Source organism: Columba livia, chromosome 1, assembly GCF_036013475.1.
Source record: "Columba livia isolate bColLiv1 breed racing homer chromosome 1, bColLiv1.pat.W.v2, whole genome shotgun sequence".
Classification (NCBI taxonomy): Eukaryota; Metazoa; Chordata; class Aves; order Columbiformes; family Columbidae; genus Columba; species Columba livia.
Window position 1 is genome coordinate 40,966,298 of NC_088602.1, and position 24,515 is coordinate 40,990,812.

Here is a 24,515-nt window from a genome sequence, read left to right on the forward strand (position 1 = left end):
GAATGCAGCAAAAGCTGTTGCCACACAGGGTTTGCTGAGAAGAACACTTAGTGCTGTAACAAAAGGGGGGATAAGAGAACTGCACTAAAATCTCTTTGTACAAAGATGAGCAAATGCAAGAAAACACTAACTTTTGAGGACCAGAATAATTTTCTCAAAATTTCAGAGAAAGTGAGTGCAAGGGCATGTGTGCCTTCTAATCTGTTTCATAGAATGCACTTCAGGCTTGTGAGTACAGACGAAGTTTTTAATTTTTGTTGAAATGGTAAACCACTGAACATTTAACACGGTCACTTATACTAATCAAAACCAAAACACACACTAAAAAGAAACCCTTTTGTGTTTCTTACTAACTAATGATATTTTAACTTCATAATTTTTTCTGTGTCTTACACAAATGTACCTTCAGATATACAAAGGAGTTTGAAGGGGTAGAGGAATCCAGAGAAATAAAGATCATATTCTTACAAACACAACAGGATGAGCCACAGAAACATTCAACATCCTTCATGTTTTGTTTATCCTAGGAAATAAAAATGAAAGCAAAAACAAATGAACAAACATGCAAAAAAAAGAAAAAAAAGAAAAGAAATGCAACACTTAAACAGTGAAATCCCTGCTTTCCTTACAAGAAGTTTAAACACATTTCTCTCCTGAATTTAACAATTTATATTCCCACAGTTTCTGAGCATACGCCTACATTGAAGTCCCATGTGTGACTGCAATCTGACCACAAATATAACCTAAGCAGCTTGGGGAATGATGGTACATGGGGAATGTGCTGAGGACATCGCAGCTACCAGGCCAGTCTACCCCAGCTCCCAAAAGGTGAGAGGTGAGAATATTTCTGCCCTCACCAAACATCACCATAGCTAAATTACTATCTACTTGATCAGGCATGTGTATATATATATATATGTATGTTCTACAACCATATTGTTAGACTGTAGCATAAGGTCAATGTGACAAGCTGGGGGTGTTTAAGCTGTCTTTTCATCCTTCCTCTAGCATGGGGAGAAAAAGAAAAAAGGCTAGTCTCTCTGCAATGACAACAGATGAGCCCAGCCCCCAAATTCATCTATACTCCCAGAGCTTCTCCACTCAGGACAGTCTAAAGCAGTGCATTTTCCATCCCATTCCTTTGCTGCCATTGCTTAGATGTCCATGGAGATCTGTATAGTCCATACAGTACCCAGTTAAACATTCCTAGGGAATCCTAGACCCAGAGACAAACTGTTTTTAGACATGTATAGGTAGATGTACTCTAGCAGCATAAGCTAGTCCAGGGGAGTCAGAAGACATATTCCAGCTTTCAGGTTTGCACTGGAATTTTACATCTCCAGGTTTCCAGCCTCTCATGTTTGAATGTCTTTTGTGGAACAAAACTGCTGCATAAAAGTAACAAACAAAAAAATCTTTTGTGGTAAGATGTGATTATGAGCATAAAATACTGAAAATGCAAAATGATACACCAAGACTAATCTACTCAATTAAATTCAAGGAAGCTAAAAAAAAGAGAAGTTAAATTCATCCATATCTAGGTATCTTCTGAAATTCCATACCTGTCAAAAAATTTTCTCTTTGCAGATAGATAATGGTGTTTTACACTGACACTATTGCCATACTAAATTTGAAACTTAGAGGTTTGTAACAACAATTTTAAAGTTCAGGAAATAATAGATAAGAATGGCCTGGCTTTGTCACCTTTACAGATTAAGTAACGCATTCCATAAGTAGTTTCTCTCTAAGAAAAAATCTAAGTGGAAACACCTCCATCTTGTGTCAATTAAGTTCTGACTGAGAAGTAGGAATGACTTAGAATTCAAGGACAAGTCTTTAATCGAATGAGATGAGGACACCAAAAAAAGGTAATCACAATATTTTCTGGAATGACTGAGTTTGATACTACTAGTAAATCTGCTAATGTTGGTAGGTCTTATGAAAGACCTATGTTGTACATGTGAATAAACTATATAGTCTAAGTAAACACTTCAAATTATTGTGTAACTGAAGACTATTTCATCACTCCAAAGATGGGTACCGTGAGCTGAATGTGTCTGTGATGGACTGTTGATAATTTAATGTGGGCCTGACCTGGGCATACTCAGTGGTCACTTGTACAGAAAATTCTGGAAATCGGACTACTGAGCTAAAAGGGAAACAAAAAACAAAAGAAGCAAACAAAAAAGAATAAAATATAAATAAAATAGAAAAGCATTAAGCTACCTCTGCAAGAAATTTCCAACTATAGAATCTAATAGGAGTTGCCAAGTTTAATCAGTACTTTGAACTACTTGACTAAAAAGCAGCATTTATGCAGCAATTTTTAGGACCATTTTAGCTCACGGCATTAATGTAAAATATTCTTCCCTTGTTTAGTTTTATATAACCAGTATTAATAAATTAATAGTGTATGGAAGATGTCATAAAAAATCCCACAAAAAAAATCACAAAAACAGATGGTTGAAAATGGCAACAAACTTAATGAGGAAACAGCAACATAAAAGAGAAGCCTCCAAGTGATCAAGGAGAAAGTCAGTGACACAAACATGAAGACTCCCTAGAAACATACCTCATAATGTCTTTTTCCAGCCTTCTGCAAATGAGGAATTATCACACAGGGATTTCATGCACAGTTGTGAGAAGAATACTGTCAACTTTACTAGGCTCAGTCGCACCGAATTTGACTGCCAAATGATTGTGAAAAACTAGTCAGTTACTCTCAGCTCAAGGTGATTACCAATAACGAGCTTTGCTGCAGAAAAAATATCAAGTGCTCCAGACAAAGTCAGCCATGGAAATCACTGAAAATATCTGTAAGTCAGAAAGTCTTATAATTTTACATAGGAAAGCTGAATTGTTCATAAAAACTCAGCTCCTGACTGTGGATCTCTGTTAGAATTCTGCCTAGTCCTGCATTATTGTACACTGACTACACAGGAAGTCTTCACAGCCAGCTTTCTAGGAAATTATGTGACTTTAAAACAGCCCAGCCATTTAGTCTCAACATTGAAGAGAACAGTTTGGACTTACAACGTCCTCACTAGCTTGTGGCAAATTTATAGAATCACAGAATGGTTTGGATTGGAAGGGACCTTTAAAGATCATCTAGTCCAACCCCCCCCTTCATAAACAATTCCTCTTCAACTGCTGACAACTTCAACGAGGACTTTGGGGACCAAAAACAGGACATAATAAAAACCCTTGCTTATTCAGAATGAATGAGTCTTTGCCAGACTCAGATTTAATTCTTCTAAAATGGTATCTTGCTCCTCCGTCTACCTCCTTATTATAAGTCTTTATGGGTTTTGAAGTATTTTTTCTTGTGATAGGGGACATTTCATGATAGAGACCTAAGTTAAGAATACTCCATAATGATAAATTGAAATTGAAACTTATTTACAAAATTCTGTAGGGTATTAATTTGCATTAAAGGTCACTGAATAGGACCCCTAGGTTCTACTTTCTCAACAGCAAGCAGTGTACTTTCACAGCAGTATGGTAAAACTCTAAATGTTTTCCCTTGAAATGCTGTTGCTTTTCTGTCTTGTGAGAGACAAGAAATTCAGAGGCCTGAATCATACAAGCAAATATGCTTGCCTTTTATAACTGCTCATTTTCCTGAAGAGCATGTAATTTCTCTGAAGGATCGCTAAATTGTAACAAACAGTATTTCTGAAAAGTCACGGTAAAACATAGGTTTTTAAAATACTATTAGATAGTACTGGGAACTTGTCAGGTCTGACACAATTCATTCCCCTATCCAACGATGCATGATATTTGGCACACATAGTACTTATGCATTTCGTTTTCAAAAGGAAGACATTTTCTTCCCATTTTCTGACCTTTATTTGTATTATCAAATGCTCTTTCCAACTTCATTGAATTATGCAAAACTATCCCTTGTGAGTAATATCAGAAGGATATTGTCCATCTCTTGGAATGAGATATTTGACACAGTTTATGCAGTCGGTTTATGTTTCCAAACTCTATTTAAATAAGAAAATATTAGATTCAAAAATAGTGCAAAACCAGGAAAAAAATTATAGAGCTCTCTGTTTTGTATATCAGGATTAGCTATTCTATCTAATCAGTAATTAAAAATAGATTAATACAAAGAATAGTTTCTCTAACCAAGTTCAGTGATTTCCTTGTCAGTACAGGAACTGAGCACTTGTCGGGGAGAAAGGTGCTGATGGTGATTGAAAGAAAAGTAGAATAGCTTGAATTTTATTCTACTTTATGAACCTTACCCTTTTTTCTGCAAGGGATTATCCAACTTTGCAATATCATTGCTATTTTAAGATCACTAATCAGTTTCCTCAGGAAAAAAAAAAAAAAAAAAAGAAAAAAATTCATTCAGTCCAGGAAGGCATTTCTTTCATTTTAATTATGTAATGACTATTTTCAGTGATTGGCAAAAGTTCTTCCAAATGCTATATTCAATCTGTATTCAACCAGAGACAATCTGTACTGCCTACATAGCATTACCTCATCTCACTAGATTTTACAGCAGCTACATGTTATCTATTGAGATTTTAGGATGTAATTTCCTGTGAATGACAGAAGCTGATAATAGTCCAAGTCATGAAATTGAGAATGATATTCACTTACTTTTTATAATATTGAAAAATACACACTACGTCAATTACACAAATAATTGAATATTTTTGTTTAAGAAGCTCTTCAGTGCCACTACCCTGATGAAAAGCAATAGTGGTGTATGCTGTTATTTAGTTCCTCCACCTACCCTTCCTACATGATCAACATTGTTCACAGCTGATCAATAGAACCATTATAAAATGTGTTTGGTATAATTAAGGAGGCAGAAGTCTTATATTCGTGCTGCAGGATGCATTAAAATAACAACAGACGTCAGGACTGAGTTAGCACACTCTCAGCTACACCAGTTATTCCTCACTAAACAAAATTTTATTTATTTATTTGCTTCAAGTATCACAAATTTCTACTCCCTCATTAAGAATTCCATGTTCTAAATTTAAAAGGCCTGCAGGAAATGTATTTATTCACTGTCTTTAATGAGGAAACAGAGTTTAAAGAACATGGAGTGGAGGGAATAGGTAAGGACTATACTCCAAGTTCCTTATAAAACAAACTGGGAAATTTCTGCAAAATCAAATAGCAATCAAAATAGGGCTTCCTTTTGTGGGAGAAGGAAGGAAACCAACTATTTATTTATGATAAATACATACATATACACACAAAGATAAACACATTTCATATGCACATATTTATATAGTTTTACACCTGAAAAGGATCTTACTACCATTAATAGCCACTTTATTCCTGCAAAGCATACAACTGATTTAAATTTTTTGTAGGGCTGAAACCTTAAGATGGAAGACTGTGATTTCCATTTTGTCTATTCAATAACTTTTGTTAGCAACAGTTCTTACAAAGTTCTAAAATTATGTGTTTATCTTTGAAAGGGTGTAAATTCTTATCCACTGACACACGCTCAGTCAGGTTTGAATACATCCCAGCAAATGTGAATAAGCACACAATTACTCAAAGACTCATGTATACCAAAAAAGGCCATTGGATCATAATAGAAAATAAACAAATATAAGTAAACATGCATTAACTTATATTGTTGCAAATATCACGGCATAATAATAGCCCAAGAAGCAGAATATTTACAAAACTGTAATTTATTTTTGGTATAATATACTAGCAGTGTTAAGTATTTGCACATAATGGTCTGTAGAATATTGTCGTAGTCAAAATTGTTATCAATGGCTTGTAAATCAGAGAACCATTAAGTGTGCACAAACACATCTATAAATCTTTAAGACTATGAGATTATTATTAGGTGGAAGGCAAAAGAAAAAAAATCTCTTGCAACTATGTGCAATGCAATGATTATTTAAGGAAGCCATCAGAAGGTCTTCTACTGAATGTTCATCTGCATATCTATACAAGACCAACAGAAATTGAAATTTCAAGAGTTACTAGGTCTACAGAAATGAACTCAAAGTGTCTTGTGGCAGTGAGTTTCCATTTTTGCAGTAGCATGTTTGTTAAGTCACGCACTAGAAAGATGCTTAACATCGTGTTAAAACCAACATTTGAGAGTTTCTTAAAGCTGGAAGGTGAGACTCAGAAAGAAGATATGCTGACAGAAACAGGATGAATCACAGCAGAGTACCATACATTTTCCATACAATTAAACCTGGCAAATTTGCAACTGTACCTGTTGCCACAATAACTTATTTATTCCATTATGTAAAATGACTAGAGTTTTTTAAAAGGTATATCACTAAAGGATGTTTAAAATAAGTAGTATATCTGTTTGGAAAAGGATTTGACAGAATTTAGCACCAGAGTGAAGTGAAGCCAAACAACCAAATGTCAGTCAAAGTTTGTTTTTTCCTTCAGGCTTGAGGCAACTTTAACAGTGTAATTCCCATCCCAAAGAAATACATTTATTATCATAAACTTGCATAATGAAATATTGCTCAACTTTGTATAATTGTACAATACTGTATTGCTCCAATATAAAAAAGGCAATTTACAAGAGGTGGAAGCAGGGACAATATAGAAGAGCAATTTAGGAACACTTCTTGAGAACAACAGGTTGGCGTTAAGAGAGCAAAAGCTGACACTTGCAACGGACATCAAGAGCAACAAGAAGAATTTCTGCTGCAATACTGATAGTGAAAGAGTAAACGATGAAAATGTGGGACTGTTACCAAATAGTACAGGTATTTTAGTGACAGCAGGCACAAGCAGTGTGCTTTCTATGCCTGAGTCCTCATCAACAAGGGCTACCAGGCCTCTGGGAAGAGGGACAGTGTCCAAAGTGGAAAACAACAAGCAGTGGCTGAGGACTGAGACAGGGATATACGCTGTGATAAGAATAATTCCATTCCTCTAACTCTGAGACTGTGATAATAAACCTGAGTTGAGACATAAAGATTTGAAATACTAACAGTGTTTTTTCCACTGCATTTTGTATTCTAATTATTAATAGAATACATTTAGAACACTCAGTTCTGTGGCATATGTTCATAATTAAACATACCTAAAAATATCAGGGAAAATTACCCTTAAATCAGAACTATTTTTAAATGTCTTGTTTTATAGTGAAAAAGAAAACAGAAAAAAAAAAAAAAACAAATTAGTGTTACTTAATAACATTTAAATTAGAACTGACTCAAGTTTAACAGTGTATTTGTTACACATGTAATAGCCATCATACTGCAGAAACAGAAAATAAACAACTATTTCAGTTACCTGTTGAAAATAATCCAGCAAAGGTTTCTAAAAAATATATTAAATGTACGATTACAATGGAATTGTTGGTGATTTCATTAAGAACTGAAGAACAGCACCCTTTTTGAAAGTAACCCAGCAGGTTCCCAGTAAATGATCTGTATTATAGAAGCCAGACTACTTCAGCTAAAATCCAACAAAGCATTAAGTGTGCCAAGGAAAAAAATGCAGAGAAACAAGTGATTGGAGAATGGTAAGCAAAACCTTGCAGTTAGGAAAGCAAATCTTGTATTTCAAAGTCCAACTGCAAAGATGATTCACGTTCAATTATTGCCCATCTCTCCATCTCACTATATCTAAATCGGACACAATTTCAAGTCATTACTCACAAAGCAGAAGGAATGCAGAAAAACTTTGGTATGGATCACATTTTTGGATGTCCTCTGCCTGTTTCTCAACTTTAAATGCTTCATAACCGTTTCCTTACAGTACTTAAAAGAGGCCTATAAGAAAGATGTGGGCAAACTTTTAGCAGGGCCTGTTACAATAGGACAAGGGGTAATGGTTTTAAATCAAAGGAGAGGAGATTCAGTCCAGACATGAGGAAGAAATTTTTTACAGTGAGGCTGGTAAAAAACTGGAGCAGGTTGCCCAAAGAGGTGGTAGATGCCCCATCCCTGGAAACATTCAAGGCCAGGCTGGATGGGGCTCTGAGTAACATGATCTAGTTGAAGATGTCCCTGCTCATTGCAGGGGGGGTGGACTAGATGACCTTTGAAGGTCCCTTCCAACCCAAATTATTCTATGATTCTATATTTGATTTTTTTACCCCCGTTCTGAATAAGTAGCCGTGGGTATGCATATTTTAAAACAAACAAACACACAAATAAAACAAAACAAATGAACAACAAACAGTTATCAAAATGTGCTTTGAATAATAATGGGATCTGTCTTCCTACTTCCTCACATACAGTTATTGTTTTGCCAAAAAAATATTTCATGGAAGGAAAATGCAATGAAAGGTTTCAAATTACAATAGGAGAACATGCTGGACTGGCTCTACAGATCTGCATTACAGGCCATAGTGATTTCCTCAGCATTATGCCTTAAGTGAATTGAGACAAGAAATGTAGGCATTTGTAACTTTACAAGCAGATGAATACAAATGCTATTTTTGTCCAAAGACTGCCTTAGGAAGAATACATCAAATATTTTTCATTAATAACGAAATGAATTCATTCCATTTGCTGCTAAGTAGACTGACTCTGCTGAAGAACTGAAGCATTGTAAGCATAGTGAACATACTATCCATATTGTACAATTTTATGAACATATCTTTAGAATTCAGTATTAACTCCTTTTATGTATTTAATATGAAATATGACCTTACTGCAATGCTAGAAAAAGCCTAACCTGCTGTGCAGTATATTTCAACAGAAATTTATTTCTGAAACAGTTGAAGTACAACACTGTAGTACTGGTATCTGATTAAAATAAGTGATTGCCTGTCTAAATATGGAAACTAGCTGTATTTTAGCTCAGAGTTCAAATTTACCTTTCATCATTAAAACTATCAGTGAATTTAAAGGAAAAAACCTTTCTAAGCACCTGCCACAATCCATCAAAAAACACATGTATTTCAGCATATGTTACAGATGTGATCAGATACATAAGCAAACAGTTCAAAATACAGTTTTTCTTCAAATATGTTTAGCAATTTATGGGAATAGAAAGCTAACAGTAATTTAGTAAATGACAGTAAAAACCAGTATTTTAGTAAATTTAAACATTATATTTGAGTCTTAAAATTAGCAATATTCTGTGTTCATTATATGAACAAATACATGTGCAGTCTCATACAATTGTTCATTTTAGATTTTAGATAGAGAACATATTTTTTTATTTGGACCTTGGAGCAGTAAATGTGATAAGGTCAAGATAAAGAAGACATTTTGAAATAAGTTGATTTGTGAACCTGGGCTATAATATCACATAACAATATAAAGAATATCAAAATGATCTTTCTATACTGTCTTAAGCTTTGTTCTTTGCCAGCTTTGCAGAACAAACAATTACAAGAAAACTTCAAGGAGGGGGAAATATATTAAGTATGAAAACAGGAAGATGTTCAGTATGACTGAAAAGATCACTGTTTTTCTCCTCATTTTCAATCCACAAAACAGTCTAGTCTGCTCTGAAATTTTGAAATCTATGAAGACCTAAGGGATACCAAAGCTAAGGTCTGTTCCCTTGAGAACAAATAAAACCTTTCTTTAAGATGGAGGGGAAAATGCTACAGTAACCTACAACTGACATTCATTCTGCAGCTCTTCAGAATGCCATTTTACTTTTCCTGTTCTCCTGATGGGGAAATAAACAAACAAACAAAACAAATAAATAAATAAATAAAACCACATTATCAAATCCATCAAGTCATTGGTAGTCTTAGATATTTGAGTTCAATATCATTAACAATCTGATAACCATCAAAAGAAAATAAAACAATTAGTGTCAATACCTAAAATCAAAGGTATTAACTGAAAATATCAGTTATTCTTTGGACAGAGCTCAATAGTTTCTGACTTTCACCAAGAGTGAAGTACCTAATATTTTAAAATCAACATACCAGAACACATCTGGAGAAAACTAGGTTATTTTTCCCAAAAGGAATGACAATCTTCTTACTAGGTTATTTTCTTTGGTTTTCATTTGTTTGATTCAGGAGAAATAAGGAAGTTGCACAATGAATTCATTGCACAATGAATCTCTTTCACTGCTAACCAGAATCAAGAACTGAAGCAATGTCACATAACAGAAAACTCTCCCTTATACTCCCACTGAGCGTGAGGGGGAGTTTTGGGTGAGGAGTGAATGCAGAATCATGTCCTCAGGCTTTACTCACCTCTTATTTGGAGCTCCAGTGTAATTGTAACTGACATAAAAAAGGCCAAAAACCAGCTCCTGCAGCAGTGCTTTGACTGTAGAGCTTCTTATTCATGCTCTTGAAAATCATATTAATGCCAGTGTATTTTCAAAGGGAGATTGAAATCTTCCTTCAATTCCACCATTCATAGGGTCCTCCCACATGACCTTGTTCAGTTCTCTTTTAAAAGGAGCAGTAATGGCTGAACTATGCCTTTGATCTTGCCACCATTTTTTATGTTCTAGCAGTATAGAATTGATATAGTTTCAGGGGCTGCTTTGAGAGTCTTTTTGTAGTCAGGAGCTCAATAATTCCTGCATTTAGGCTGCAGGAGGATCAAACCACAGCCATCTTTCAGGCAAAATCCTTATCTTGATACAAGTACAGTCTGACTCCAGCCACGAACTCATAATAAACTGCAATACTTAGTCTTTCATCTAATTCTCCTGTAAAATCTTGATATCTCTTAAAACACATATCCTAAATACATATGAGCCTCATTTCTTTTCACATTCACTGAAAACTGATCCCACAAGCTTAGGGGAATTTCTGAATGAGAGGTATATTGTATGAGGAAGAATCTATAAACTTAGCCATAGAAAAGAAAAAAAATTCTCTTTGAAATCCTTTCTTTGTTTTAGGCACAAAACCTGTACAACCTCTGCACAGCAATTTTAGAGTTTTTTCTTTAAATCCAAGGTCATGTAGCCATAGCAGCTAGATCGTGCTCAGAGGGGAGGTAATCATCCTCTGTTCTTCTCAGCAAGTGCTCTTTGCTGAGGTCAAAGAAATGGGGCAATGTAACACTGGATTCCATTACAAATTACCATAATGTCACCACCTCTCTCTGTGACATTTAAAATGAGCACAGATGAAGGACAGAGTAGAAAACAATGCAAGTATCTGGATCCAACAATAGTTCTGCAAACAAGCAAGGAACTGGAAATGCTTGTAATTAATTAACAAACTCCAGTGTTCCTTGTGTTGCCTTCTTTTTCTGTTATTGTCATTAAACAGAACAAAACAGAAAAACAGAACAAAACTAAACAAAACAGAAACCCACAAAATCCAGAAGTTCCAGTCAGACACTCACTTCTGAAGGCAGGAAAACTAAATGAAAGAACACCATAAGCTTTCATCATGTACAAATAAAGGAAGAGAAAATGCATGTACATGTGAGAAGACTAAAGAACACTATCTCAGCACCACAGAACAGCACCCCTGCAAGGCAACCTGTAAAGACGAGATCTCTCTCTGTGTCTACACTGACATCCAATCAGACTTTAACATTTCTAAAAATTTGTGAAAAAAGGGCACAAAATATAAAGAAAAGGGAAAAGAACCATACAAACCCAGTAGTAATTTCATCATATTCTTTAATCAGCTCTGCTCAGATATACAGGGTAGGAACATAAGTATAGGTCTCTGTGTAGCAGGATAGAGTGAGAAACACCTCAGCTCCTTTTTAATAAAAATTAGCTACATCTATGTCTTCTTACATGCTCTAATACTTAAAAAGAAAAAAAAAAAAAAAAAAGTGGAAGTAGCTGAAAACTTCCGTTTTCACATATTCTGAAAACATTTTTGTTTTTATGTCTTTCTGAAACATGATAGCTAATTAGTTATTTGATTATCATAATCAGAAACACTAATCATTGTAGTCTTGATGAAAATTCAGTGATTATCCCAAGAGGGTTGTGGTCCAGTAAATGTGTTGACAGGCTATTTGTTATTATAATGGCAATGCATCATGATAACATATAGCAGAAAACAAAAGGCAAATGTAAATTAATACTAGCTATGATACTTCAATACAAGAGAAAATATAACATGACCTGCAGGTCAAATTATGTGGTTCCTACTTAAACAAAATTTCTTATAACCTCAGTTTTGCATTTAGAAAACTGTAGTCTCCTAGTGAATGAAAATACAAACCCCACTAAAATGACCAGCAACCAGTGCTAAGGCACATCATGATCTCTCCTTAAAATTACCACATAGTTAACTGAAAAGTTAAAGAAAATCTATTTTATTGTACAATCAAAATATTGCAAGTAAAAATAAATATATGAAATGGCACCTCTCCCTTTCATTAAGTTGTGTCTCTAAATCCTTCAAACACCTAAAAAATTAGTTATTCTGTATAATCATTATTATATACTTCTGCCTTTGTATCAAAGTAACATCCGTTTTGAGAAAGACTTAGCAGTACCAGACCTTTTCTTGTGGAAATTAAAAAAAAAATCTACATTAGCTATACCACTTTTCCACAAGAAATTGCAGTTTGCCAGCCTATTTGAAGCTTTATTTTTAACCCCATTCCTTCAGCCTGTAATTTCTCATTTCTTCTTAAGCTGAAAGTGGAACTCTTCAGAGATGAAATAGTCATGGAGTTGCTTTAAAATACTAAATTACTATTATCTGCTACATGAGTTGGAACCTTTTTCTCTCCTTCTCATTCATGCCTTTTTATTTTTATTATTTTCAGCAGGTAATATTAAATGTCACCCAAGCTATACAAAAATACCAGTGCTATTACTTTTCCTTTTTTTCTTCTTTCCCCTTCCAGACTAGCAGCTGCCAGAACTGTGGCTGTCAAAACTGGCAGCTGGGAACTTTTCCCATACTTGCCAAAGAGTTGATGGGAGATATGCAAATAACACTTCTCCAAAAATTGTCCAAGGGGTCCCAAGAGGCACAACTGAGGTTAGATACTTCCTTTACAGCTCTGTGAAGCTGCTGTATCTTCCAGTCTCCCAGAAATAGAAAGCAAGAATTCAAGACAAAGAGATGTCATTTTCACAATGACTTTGTAGACTAGCTGTCTATCACTCTACTGTGTAAATGTATATGGCTTCCATTGTCACAGTATCCAAGCTATCTCAATATATCATGTATATATACTCCCATGAGTAAAAAACACAGAAAAAAATATTATGGTATTTTAAGGAGAATAAACTGAGGCACAAAAGTGCAAATTGAACTCAGTACAATAAATATAAATTCTATGGATTCATATTAATGAATGGAAAATGAGATCTTACAGAATACCTACTTCAACTACATAAAATGAAGAAAAGCAATTACACTTGACTTATTTGTCAGACATCTGGCAAAATAGAGAAAAACTCCAGGAAATAAAATATCTGTGGGTAATTTATTCCAGTAGTTTACTGCCTGATAAGCTTTTATGTATTTTACCCTAACCTTAATCCATAGATTAAGGCAATTTATTCTTCTTTTTCATTGGATGGACAAGAAAAGCAATTGATCATTGTCCTGTTTGCAACAATTTTTGGCATAACAGAGACCTCATATTATGACTGACTCTTCTTTTGTCTAGATTCAGTAAAACACATTTTATCAACATTTCGTTATAGGTCATGTCTTCAAAACTCATGATTCTTACTCTTCTCTTTCTGATTTTCTCCGGCTTGCTCAACCCTTCCTCAAAAGAGTTTGCAGCTGTAATTCTACCAGAGTGTGTGTCTCCAGTTCTCAATATAGCTCAGATGATCTTCCTCAAGGAGCTTACTCGTCTGATCCCCAAATTTGTTGAAGTCCATTATCCTCATTCTACTGTTAAACATCTTCCTCTCTTTGAGGTAGAAGAGTGAACTGTAGGTTCCCAGTGTTTATTTAAACATGTTATTCAAACATATTCAAAATTTGAGTCTTAGACAGTTGTACAGGGTTACAAACAATTGCCAAGCTCAGATTGATAAACTCAGGTCTTCAGAATATCAAAACGAAACTGAACACCCTACCTCACAATTCTCTTTTTCTTTTAAAAAAACTGTTGCAATTTTTCAGAAAATCCCATGTGTCTCAGAATAACCTTCTGTCCTCTAAGTACTAATGGCTGACCATTCAAAAACATAACTAGTATAAATACTGGTGCTGTATTATCTAGAGGGAAAAACACTTGATGACTAGATAAAGCTAGTCTTCTGTTCTGTGATCACCATCTTGAAGAAGTTTCAATTACAATTTGAATACAGGAGTCCTAGGAAACATGTTTTGGTATTTGTTAGCAAATTGGAAAAAAATCAACATAATTTTCCTTAAAACTACAGAGGATATATATACGGAACAAGAATAATACTAATATAATGGGACTCCAGAAGACTGACTTGGGTGCCAGACAAACTATCAAGTGCTTTAAAAAGCAACCACAACATGAAAGGCAAACTTATTCAAAGGAAAACAACAAAAAAAACATAAGTATAAAAGAAATCTTTCATTATTTGAAGGCATATAATTTGTCCGATCAGGTGCAATTTCACTTTGCCACAATTTACATCTTGTTAGCTAAATTCTCAATAATGACCTGCAAGTCTGGTCTTACTTCTTTGCAAACAGGAGGAGGGCAAACCCATTCTGTTGGGTCACTGCACACCCAAGCCTGTGTCAGCATACTGTAGCTGACAGCTGGCAACCTAAACCTTGAATCACGTCACAGAAAACATTTGTGTTGACACTGTCAAAATCAGTTCTCATTGATCCTGAGCATTACTGTTAGGATAGCCTGAAAATATTTTGTTTAAAACACTAATTCCCCTGAATTTCTAACATGTATAGTGTATTTTGTACATGCCTAAACAAGACTGAAGTGATGAATTTCGCTGTCTAGCAGAGGTGGTTTACCTCAGCAAATAATTTCTCACATTAATAACCTTTCTTACAGGAGTTGAGTGGCCTTGTATAAACATATTCGCTCTTTCTATCAAAAATTAGAACATGTAGCATGACTTGACAATCCATCATTTTCCTTCCTATGAAAAAATAGAAAGAAGGTGCAAATCCCAAATGTGTTACATAAATTATGCATGTTGTCTATACACTACAGAATTCTGAGAAAAAACGCATTTCTGTAGCTTTTAATGGGGCTTTTTAAATATATCTCCCACTGGGAAGCAGTTAAAACCAAAGACATACAGTTGTATCCATCCCACTATGATCCAAATCCATCAAGAAATCCAAAATAAACCCTCAAAGATGACATCACTTTGCAAAACAGAAGACTTTTAAAAAAAAATTATTTGGAAGTACAGAAATTTGGTCATGTATTTAGTAAAGATGGACATCAAGGTTCTGCAACTATAAGAAAAGTATTATTTTAATACAAAGTCTTTTGTGATAAGGCTAAAATTCAGGATGAATTAATATGAAGTGGGATAGTTTTGAGGGTTTTATATGTTCACACGTTTGAACATCATCCCAAGTATTAGTTGGCAATACATACACTTCAATAAGAGAGAAAGAACAAAGTATCAAAAGAATTCCTACAATCTAAATATTACTTAGCGATATGTCAGTACTGCTTTGTAAAAGCCCTGTCTGTGCCTGCTCAGAATGTTAAATCAAACCAAATATTTAAAGCTAGTAAGCATAAAATTGGGTTTCCAAAACTAATTCCAGTATTTAAAATAAAGGATCAGACACAGCATTAACCAAGACAGTTATCCTACCAATTTCAGTCAACACTAGCAGAATAATGTAGCTCAGCACAGGTGAAAAAATGAAGACGTTATTTATCTTTTTTTATAAGAGTAGCTAAAAAGAAAGCCACTGAAAAACTGTCCCAAAATATTAATGAATTTGACTAATAAAACGAAAAACATCAACAAAGTAAAACAAGAAACCTGTTATTTGAACAGCATTTTATGCTATTGAGATCAAATCACAACTCTTGACCTTAACTAATGTTCCTATCACAAGTTTGCTTTTGTATTTATGATAACATAATGGTAATAACTTTCAATTTCTGGTAATCAAAAGAACAATTCAAAATCTAGTATTTTTATTATGTTTATTGGAATACACATTTGTAAACATAATCATGTCCTTCTGACTTAATTCATTCTCAAAATATCACTCACAGAGGTACTAATCCTGATCTATTCCTTTGGATTAAAGCACATAACAGAACTCAGTATGTGAAATGTGTGAAAGTGGATGTAAAATAACCTGGGTCAATAGGGCTTATTTGTTGCTACTGGATAATGTCAGTCCGAAAAATTTCAAAACAAGCATCCAGAAAAGCTTTTTTGTCATACCCCGGTTGTCAAGAAGCATTAAAGCAAACAAGCGAGCCAAACATCACAGTTTCTTAACATGGTAAGGATATGGAACATAATCCTCAAAAAAACTACTTACATACTAAATTTAGTATTCACTGTTTCAATAGCAAGTGCAGAAGTGTTTTGTATAAAGCTAAAAGAGACAGAGGAGATGGATAAATAACTATATGATTTACAGTCAGAATTGTGTAAAGGACTTAGTAAAACTGGAAACCTTTGAAAATATGCTAGACTTGGCTGTCCACAGAAATGTAGGTTTCAGCACAGACTCAATGAAACATCTACTGAAACAAAAGCAAACAACTACACTTACTGCATAATTGTTTTATATTTTGCATTTGGCCTTTCATAACATGAAAACAGTCCAAAGACTGGATGAGATTCAGTTTCCTAAACAGCTATGTCTATTACCATTTAAAATACCTCAAAGACACTGCCACATAACAGAATTTGCTGTCTCATAGGGCAGACAGAACATAGGACTCTTAGGTTAACTACATCCTTGCAGAAGAGCAGCATAGTTGGGATATGCCAGGGCAACCCAAACTGCATGGGACAACTCTGTTCAGGCATCTGAATTCCACCCAAAGTATCCACGTTTTTATTCCTTACTTCCTTGATATAGACATTAGCTAAGATCTTTTTATTGTTTCCAGATATATGAAATTGCACACACACTTTTGATTTCACCATTATGCACAAGCCTTTCCTTTATACCTGTTCAGCTAACTCATTAGCACATTTAAAATAATGCTGGTGTAACAATTTCTGTTTGTGTTCATTCTGATTTAGCCTTAACAGGATCATCCTACCTATCTTCAGGCAACTCCCTATGGTACCTACATTAATTCACTTTTTGTTCTAGATTCTTAACATTATTTAAGCCACCTAATATCTGTAGCACATTCTGTAGTTATATCTATTTTCTTTTTAACTATTCAAGAAGTGCCAAGTGTAGCGCTTCAGCTGGCTACCTAATATTAGAGGGACCCACAGATCACTTCTCAGTTGTGGTAAAACTAAAATTCAGCAGAGATGTGTGGCAACTGTAACAAGCTGGCTCTTCACCTTCATCCTCCTCTCATCTCAGAGACACCAAGGGCTGGATGGTTAATGACAAAAATTACTTGGTGGTTTAGTAGTGCAACTGAGAGTGAATCACAGTCATGTCTCCATGCAGTATAATTGCAGTCAGAAGACTGGGATGGGTCGGAGACAGTGTCACTGAGAGCACAAAGCTCTTGCAGAAGGACGGCCTCAGACCATAAGTCTTATTATTATTTCTTATTAAAAATAAATCATTTATTCTGCAAAGCAGCAGAACAGCTCTCAACCTTAACTCTTTACCCAATTTAATGTTAGCACAATTCGCTGCTCTACTGCATGATAGTTTTCTCAAGTCATTCCAAAAATATGAAGAGACCTGATCTTTAAAGACAGCCTCTGGAGATCTACCCAGATTCAATTAGAAAAAAAAAAATAAACAGAAACTTAACACCTTCTCCCCAAAACCCAACAAACTCTCCCACCTCATACAGGCGTGTGGATATAAGATCAATACTAACCCTGCATTACATTCTGTTACTGCTTCAGGGCTTTCTATGTTTATCGACAAAGTAGATGAACCATCATATGGAGCACTCTCCCCTTCTTTTGCACTACAGCAAAATCACAAACCTCAGGGCCTGAAATTTTTGCCTCTGCTCTGTCCCCTTCTTGGTGCCCACAGGAACAGCCAGAAAGTACAATCATTGTAACTTCCAGCAGATAAAAAATTTCATTTAATTCTGAGGGTTCAGTCCAACTCTCAGATTTTGTACAATAAACTGACTGGTAAAATATTCTCAAGACTATTCTCTCAATTCATATCAATTTTTTACACAATCTATTTTATTAGAATTTCATCAATTAAAATTACATTATCCATCACGTGAATCACTGATTCCTCAAAATGCCAGGTTCCTTACTTTGAATAGCTTTCAGAAAGCTCTTCATTCCTGAAGGATACAAAGTAAAAATGTACTTCAAATTGAAAACAAACAAACAAATGAACAAAAGAACAAGGGAAGGTGGCAAAAGCTGGGAACTCAGAAGGGAGCTAGAAGTACTGTGAAAGCAGAAGTGGTAAATAAGGAGAGAAGCCTGGAGATAAATTGACATTACTGGAGGGCTCTCCCAGACAATAGACAAAATGTGGGTTTACTGTAGTGGAAGAAGAAATTTAGAATAGGCTTAAAGATGTAATTTTGCAACACACCAGGCTTTGTCCTTTCTACCCTTCATGGAATATGTTTTTGCTGAAATTCTGGTTTTTAATGTAAACCCTTCAGACCCCCAAGAAATTCTCCTCATGTACCCACACTGTGTTTTCTGGCTTGAATAAGTTTGTTAGTAGATAAACAGTGCTGCTGTCTCATGCTTGAAAAGTTTTGAATGTAATTGACTGTCAATGATATGATGATTTATAATGCAATCTGCTGCTACTTCTGCTGCTGCAGATAACTCTAATTTGCCTCTATTGTATTAGATATGATGAACTTGACAATCATTTTCAATTTTCCTATTTGGCTTTCATTCAGGTTGATGTGGCCAGTAACAGTGAATTTTCATTGTTCTCCCCCGAATGCAATAAAGGAACAGGAGCTTGTTTTATATGAAGCAGTTGGCTGTTTCCAAAGGACTCATTTATTGTGTAATGAAGCTTCTGCCAAGGAAAATATTTAGCAAATGGTGGACTGAAAGTTTTGTTTTAAATCTTTTCATTTTACTGAACCAAATAATGGCCCAATTATTCTATATGGAAAAGAAGATAGGTGACAAGGAGAAAAGGAGCCTATAAACACGATAGACATTGTACCAGCTGGTTAAGATTACACAGTTCAATAATTCTGGTCATACTCAGACCTGGAGGCTTTGGCTGGTCTAGGGAAGCCATGGATTATGTTTTGGGGGAAAACTAATAAGGAATGGAAGTGGAAAGTGTTAAAAAATGACCCCAGTGCACATAAAAATGAGTTTGAAGATAGGCTTCCCAGGCAAACAAGTACTATTTGACAGCCCTTCAATTTACAGCTGTGCTACTTTGTAGGGCAACTATTCAAAAAGTTAAATATTTGATTATTACTAGCCATAGATATAAGTAATTCAGTCTTAAAGTGATACACATTAGACTTTGAAAATACTTTGTGGGTTTGGATAGCCCAGCTTTCAACCTTTCAGGTATTTTCTCTCCTTACAAAGGAAAGATAATGACAACTGCATTTTTTCTAACTTACTTTGGTATGCACAGAAAAAATGTAAGATATAAAAATGACATATTTCCAGTCCACATAACAGCTTCTATTTACAGACTTGCAGCTGTTTCCTCATCTAGCAAAGTTTTCGCAATTAGTTGCAATGCAATTCTAATGTCACTCCAGCTACCACATGGAAGAACGAGCTGGGTCTTATCCTGCCTCATCCATCACCAAAAAGGACTGGCATCTAAGTTTCAGTAAGTAAACTCTATTCTGTGGATAAGAGTTGAGAGACAGATTTAAGATTTCAAATTCAGTTTGAACAGCTGGCATTTAGGAAAATAATTTCTTGAATTGCAAGCTAAACACATTTAATAAGGAAATCATTGAGAAAGAATAAATATGGAACTCCACACTGTCATTTTAACACAGTTAACTTTTTGACTATAACTGCATTTCAAGAATGACATGATTTACAGTGTCATGCTTTCTGTGTATGAGCATTAATCCCATTATCATTCATCCACAATAAACTGTACTGCTGTGGAGGTTAACTTAGTTTTCAAAGAATATGAGGGAACTTTAAAACAAACAAACAAACAAACAACAACAACAAACAAAACAAAACAAAAACTTTTCTGAAGCATAGGCTGTTTGGGGAAAAATTAACCCTTTTCCCCAGTTCAGTCATAACTAGCAATTATACTTTACACTTGTTCTTACTTACAGTGTACAGAGTGCACAAACACAAAGGTTGAGAAGAACTGATGAGGCTGGGCACCTGTTACAGTAATTTGGGATTGGAAAGCATTAAGTGATTGCTTTTCCCTTGCAAAAATTTTGTGAGAATATAGAACTAGACCTTAAGCATATACTTTAAAGCATACATTTTACTTCTTTAGAAAGAGAAAATATTTGTGCTAGTTGAATGATATACAACTGTTTTCTGAAAGGCTTAGGAACTATTTTTTTAAATAATTTCTTCATAAAGCTTGTAGAAGAAATAAAGATACACCCATCCTTCACCAACTATGGGGAAAAATGCCAGCAATCTTATAAAGTGTCTTCAACAACATGAATTTGTATTCTATAATTAATATGTAATGGCTCATCGGTGAAGCAAGCATTTCACCTTTTATGGCTGAAGTTACTGAGGAAGAGATTTCAGTTGGAGACAAATATGAAACTGATTACAGATTCTAACAAGGAATCATCTAGAACAGCAAAGGTGGTATCATGACGTGGAAAAATTCCTGCCGTTACATACAGATAGGGCATGAGGCAACAATTTAACAGGATAACATCTTTTGCATGTGTCCTATCTTTCAAACAGAATTTTACTTTTACTGTCCAAATAGAATTTCAAGGACGCTCTGCTAGTTCTGTTTTATTCACACAGCACGACATTTATGGATAGAAACTCAGTGGCAACCTGTGAACATACACCATAAGACACTATACGGATTTCATTTCTCTACACCAGATAAAGTGTGGGCTCTGAGTACATACACACAGCATCTTCTCACTCTTGAAACCCAATGATCAGCTTAAATACAAAAACTTCAACTGGACTTAAACAGCCCTTGGAGTCAAACGAGCAAGAATTGCAACAGCATCTACAGAACCACAGCCCATGCCTGCAGGCATAAGCTTTACTCTTTTTTTCCCAACGAAATAAAAAGGTATTTTATTCAATGTAAAAGCAAGAAAAACTTGTTTAGCAAAAATCTTCTTTAGTAGAACTGGTTTGTGTCAGTATACACTGATTCAAAATTTAAATGCCTTTTGGTCCCAGAAAGCAGAGGCAAAACAAAAGAGAACATTTGACTGAGAAGGGAAATGTAAAATCACAATGTCGCAACAGTGCAGAAACTTAGCAAAAGCTACATATTCCTACAAGTCTGATATCATACACATATTTGCTATTATCTTTAAGAGTTTTCAGATGATACCTTACTCATATATTAGTAGAGTTGGAAAAAAAAAACTCCTGAGAGAAAGGCTGGTTACGGTTGACATACTAAATTGTAACTCATCCCCTTCTGTCTACTGTGTTATTTGTAAAGAGAGGAAAGAGAGGAAGGAAAAATAAAGAAAAACTTTTTTTGGTGGCTTGTTTAATCTGCTAAAACCTATTCGAGGTAATCCCTGCTCCACAGTGGCTCCCAGTGGGAGATGTAAGCTGGCAGCAATACAAGCATTCCCCCAAAACTGCAACTGAGACATCTCTTTTGAAATACACATTAAGAACAGGGAGCCGAGCTCTTAAAAAAAACAAAAAACACCACCACCAACATATACATATATATATATTTTTTTTTTTTATTATTTTTTTTTATTTTTTTTTTTCCTACATGCGGTTGCAGGTATGGCACCTCAGGTTAACAAGAGAAGATGAAAAATCCCCAGTGCCTTTATGTGATAACATTTAAATGGCAAGTTGCTGAAAAAAATGATGAAAAATGAATCACTGCACATACATGAGCTGAGCACACGGTTCCTCTCTGGACCTGGTCTCTGGGGTTTCAATCTCATAACAATTTTAGCTATATAAGCAAAACTTCAGCCTTCTGTACTCTAACCACCAGATTAAGTTTTTAGGAGGTCTGTATATCTTCATCAGGACAGTTACATACCCTAAGTATTTTACTTTCCCTATCATGTCAATGAGATTTATGAAAATAAATTTCCAAGCAGAAAAAAGGTATTCATTCTTTAAACCAGAAACTCCTTGAAATTTGCTGTCTCTATTCACAGATCTATCACACAAAGAAAACAAAAACCACACACAAAACAGTGCCTGAACACATCACACTCTATACAGCTCCTCTCAACTGCAGTGAGCACTACCTGAATTCCACAATGTGTACAGGGCTCAAAAGATGAAGTTATTATTAGAGCTTTTATGAACACATAAAAGCAACCCAATGATGAAGGAAGAACTTCCTAGCATTTTACAGTTCAGTTTTGCTACTGAAGCAGCAACATGCATTTAAAGAATTTGTTTTTTTTCTAAAGAAATGCTTCCACATGCACACTTTGATGGCAGCATCATAAATGAATTCTGATTAAGAAAAAAGGAAATCCTCACTATTTTTCTTTAATGTTATCCTTTCCTTCTCCCCTTCATTGCTACAGAATACATATACCAACATTTTTCAGACCTGACACTTAACAGCTCAGCTCCTGAATCCATATAGGGTATATTTAATGGACATTTTGATTCAATTCACTATGGGTACAGACACTTAGCTTTACACACCAGATCTGAAAGCACTGGTTATAGTTCAGACAAAATTGTATCACTAGGTGGGAAACCATAATATCAGAACTGGTGAAAGACTACATTCTTTTTAGATTCTGCTACATAGCAGAAATAGCAGAAATATTTAAAAGGCATTGAAAGATAGGTGGTGTGGCGTGCTTTTTTTGAGAAACTGAGCAGTAAGGGTGAGAAAGAAAAGGGGAATTCAGCTCTCATGCAAAGAGCTGGACTGCCAGCATTAGAGGGAGTTTTCATTTATAGAGAACTGCAAGTAGCAAAGAACACTAGCATGCCTATTGTCAGTGAATAGCATAATTTACCTTTAAAAGTACCTCTGAAAATGAAAAAAAAGTCCATATAGCTGCGATAACTTAACTGATCTTTGCAATCTCTGTTCAAATGGAAGAGAAAAACATATATAGAGGACTCTAATTCTAAATCTTCAGTCTATGTCATTGCAGAGGTTTCTTTTCTAATTTAAATATTTGCAGTCATTTTGCTGTTGAACATTTTATTACAAATAAATAGCAATAAATGTATTTCCTGATCTATACCTTTAGAGGGTATTCTTAGTGTTTCAGTCCTCAGACATCAAATACTTTCTCAAACAGAAGTGGCAGTGGCATTTGCTAAAACAGGTATTATGACAAAAAGGCATTTAACCAAAACCAAGCTTCTCCAGTTTCTCAGCCTTGTGTTCTACTAAACTTCAGTTCTATATTAGCAGCCTTGCTGTGCATACCACTTGGAGCTGGGGATCACCTGGCTTCTGCTTTTCTTGATGTCCTGATGCTGATGGAAATTTTGTGGCTGTATGCATCTAAGCATGCCTTAGGGGCCCAGTTTACCAAATTATCATACAGATTAGTATCCAGTTGGGGTACACACCTGCATTTCCTTTTTCTAGGAAGAAAGAGGTTACAAAGGAGGAAAGTCTGGAATATTAAGGTCTTGCTTTAGTTGCAGAGTCAGACTGTGACCAGTTGATATGTGCATCCAGCCCGGGGGCTTTGTGTAGCTGAAGCCTCAGGCTCATTTCCAGGACCTGACCTTGATCTATGGTTTCTAAGCCCAGTTTTCTAACACAGTGCAGTAAAGCCAACTTAAAATATAAAATGGGTTTAAGAGAAAACAATTTTTTTTCTGTATGTGTTCAGTATAATGAGCTATTTTCAGCATTGTTTGGCTTTTGTTTCATTTTTTCATCTATGCAAAATACTGTCTTGCTTTTGCTTTTTAACAACTTGAATTTCAAAGTAGTAACCTAAAAGAAAATGCTCTGGATCAAAACCTTCAACCTTGTCAATGATTCTGAACTTTATAAATGACATCAAAAAGAAAGAAAAAGAAAAAAATCACAGGCTTTGGGGTTGCATGCTGTTCTGGTAAACAGAATGTTCATGTGGGATAATGCTTTTTAATACCAGTAAACATCATACAAGTTAAACAGAGGGAACATTACAGTGCTGTCAAAAAAATTCATCAGAGAAGTTAACGCATGATGGTAATGGGCTTGTGTCACTTTATGGGGAATAATAGCAAATTAAACAGAAGGAAGATTGAGGTGCCTGAGAGGGGTGCATACAGAACAAGAAAGGACTGCACAGGTGCAGTTTCACCCTTCACCTAGTTGCTGCCTGTCGCTGAAAAAGATAATCCTAGTCCTCTTCATCTCCCAGAACTCCTGCAGCCAGGAGATAGTTGGTTCACACTGATTAGTGGAAAAAAAAAACAACTTATTTTTTTTTTCTCTTGAAAGGGATGCAAGATAA

The 24,515-nt window shown here is 35.1% G+C and overlaps 1 protein-coding gene across 7 annotated transcripts in view; it reads right to left on the reverse strand.

Annotated features, from left to right (window-relative positions):
• The window catches only part of PCDH9 (protocadherin 9), a 676,092-nt gene that overhangs the window by 415,322 nt on the left and 236,255 nt on the right, over positions 1–24,515 (reverse strand). The window lies entirely within an intron of this gene.